This window comes from Lissotriton helveticus, chromosome 10 (assembly GCF_964261635.1).
Source record: "Lissotriton helveticus chromosome 10, aLisHel1.1, whole genome shotgun sequence".
In the NCBI taxonomy this organism is placed as follows: domain Eukaryota; kingdom Metazoa; phylum Chordata; class Amphibia; order Caudata; family Salamandridae; genus Lissotriton; species Lissotriton helveticus.
In genome coordinates, this window is record NC_136071.1 from 585,713,699 (window position 1) to 585,716,101 (window position 2,403).

A 2,403-nucleotide genomic window follows, 5' to 3' on the forward strand; every position below is an offset into this window, starting at 1 on the left:
TGGTTTGGGTTGGGTGGGGGTGGCCATCACCCTTCTCACTTTAAAGCATTCCCACACCACATCTCCCTTGCCTCCAAAGAGATGTTTGCCTTCAAATGGGATGTCATAAGTGTGGTTAGGACACTGCTTAAAAGGTTTGCAAAATATACTAGCATGACAGAGAAGGGCCTTTAAAGATAGCATGGCCACTGACTCTTTTGTGTCCAGACCTAATAAGATGATATTTCTAGTCTCATCCTGACCATCACATATTGCCTTCTTAAAGGTGTCTTGATGAGCTGCCTTATGCATCACCATTGCAGCCAAGTTTCACGGGGCATGTGTATAGCGTCCAGGTGGAAGTGCACCATTGAGGGAGAGTAACACTAGACGGTCATTAGAAAATACTTTCTTCCCTAATACTTCTACCTTTATAGGCTATGTATCAAGTGGATGGGTGGGGAAGGAGCCAAGATTTTGCTTAATGGTAGAAGAAGTCTGAGCCACTGGAATCTCAGGGGAACGTAGCACCAAAAGGGAAGGCTGACCCAGGTCTTATTCAAGAACATTGGAATGCCCTCATTAACTGGCAGTAGAGACTCTGCTGCCATGGCAGAAGTCTGTAGATTAGGGAAAGCAATTGAAGTACCTCTGCTGCCTTTTTGAGCATTGCATGAAATGATGCTATCCCCTAGGGGAGGACCCAAAAGTGGATGCATGTCTATAGAAGGAGCTATATCCAGCCTACTTGCATTCCACAAGGCTAGCAGATCATCTGTCTTTCATGTTTTGAGGGATTAAAAGGGCTCATGGTTCTTTGTATCAAGTTATGCCTCGGAATATTAGCAAGGATCCAAATCTGTACCAAAGATCTCCTGCATGATGTTCTTATATCTTTGGCAGGCACCAGGACACTCCTCTCTGTACTTATCCCTCTCAAGTCAATGCTGAGCCTTTCTCCTAGACTGCAGTTTTTATTGGGGCCAATAGAACTTTATGAGAGATTGGTAGAGAGGTTGAGATATGCCCGAGGTGGGGGCTCTGCGATGCAGGAATCAGGACAAGTATGGGTGTGAGGGAAAGAAGAACTGGCACAGGTCCAAGCTTCAGAATTATATCATAGCACAATATAAGTTGTTCCAATGGAGGGTTTAGTGAAAACCCTTGGGTGAAACTCCAAGTGAATGCCCATAAGGTTGAACAGGAGCTGGAGGTACTGAAGAGTGGACCAATGCCCACCTGAAAATTTTCAAAGTATGGAGAAATTGGGTTGGGTCAACTCCTGACTCTGTTAAAATCCCGGTGCCGGTAATCTGAAAGATGCTGGTGTTGGGAGTGGCACTGGAGTCATTGCTGGTGCTTGTGTTGTCTCCTGTGAAGAGTACATTTCTACCAGCTCTGGCTCTGGAGAAGAAGGAACCAGAAGGGAAGATCAAAGTGAGAACTTAGCTCTTAACATCAACAGTCTTGTGGAACAACTGGGGTGCTTCTTTTTCTCACTATCTCCCTCTTTTTCTCCTTGGAGGACTTCGAGGATGGTGAGGAAAGCAGACCTCAATCTATACAGAGCCCTCAATCAGCAGTCACCAAGACAATCTTCTTCCGCCTTGACATTGAAGGGTTTGTCCTCCCTCTCCTTAATTGCCTTCATTATCAGGCATAGATTGCAAGATCCTAATACAATTACAATTATTGAAAAATAGAACTTTTGGTGAGCAAAGAACCACCTCAGGCTGACAGAAGCAACAGACTTGCATCGAAAGGTGTGTAAAAAATAAACAGATGTTAGGGATCTAGGGTGGACACTACATAGTTCAAGTGACTACATGCAGCTGGCATACTCTTCCAGCGTAGCAAAGCTAGATGTATCTTGAATTCAGTCTAATCTCTGTGTTATTCAGCAGGTAAAGAATCTACCTGTAGAAGTGCTCATGAGAAAAACTTGATCATAAAGTTATTAGAGTGAAAATGTATTTGAAACTGAAATTTTCAAATCACATAATACTAAATATATAGTGCTCAAAATTTGGCCATTTATTATTAAGCATGCTCACATTTAACAGCATTGACTTGCTTCTGAAATATGTAAAGGTAATAGGGAGTACATCTTTAAATCGTGTTCCTTTTACAGGTTGGGGGAAGCGCAGGGAGAGCATGTGAGGGATAAAAACATTACTTCCCTGTAGTGACAGGTGTAATGTCACAGTGGAACAACACAGTGTGACCAAAATAGTCCTGGACAATAATGGGGTTATATTTTAACGTAACATCTATTTGTAGAGCGCGAAACATGTGACCCGAGTGGGTATCCAAGCACTGAGTATGTGCAGGCTTTGCAAGTAGGATCAGTTGAAAGGCCAGGTGTTCAGTTTCTCCATAAGTGACGTGGCTATCCTGGTGTGCTGTGGTAGGTCGTTCCAAGAT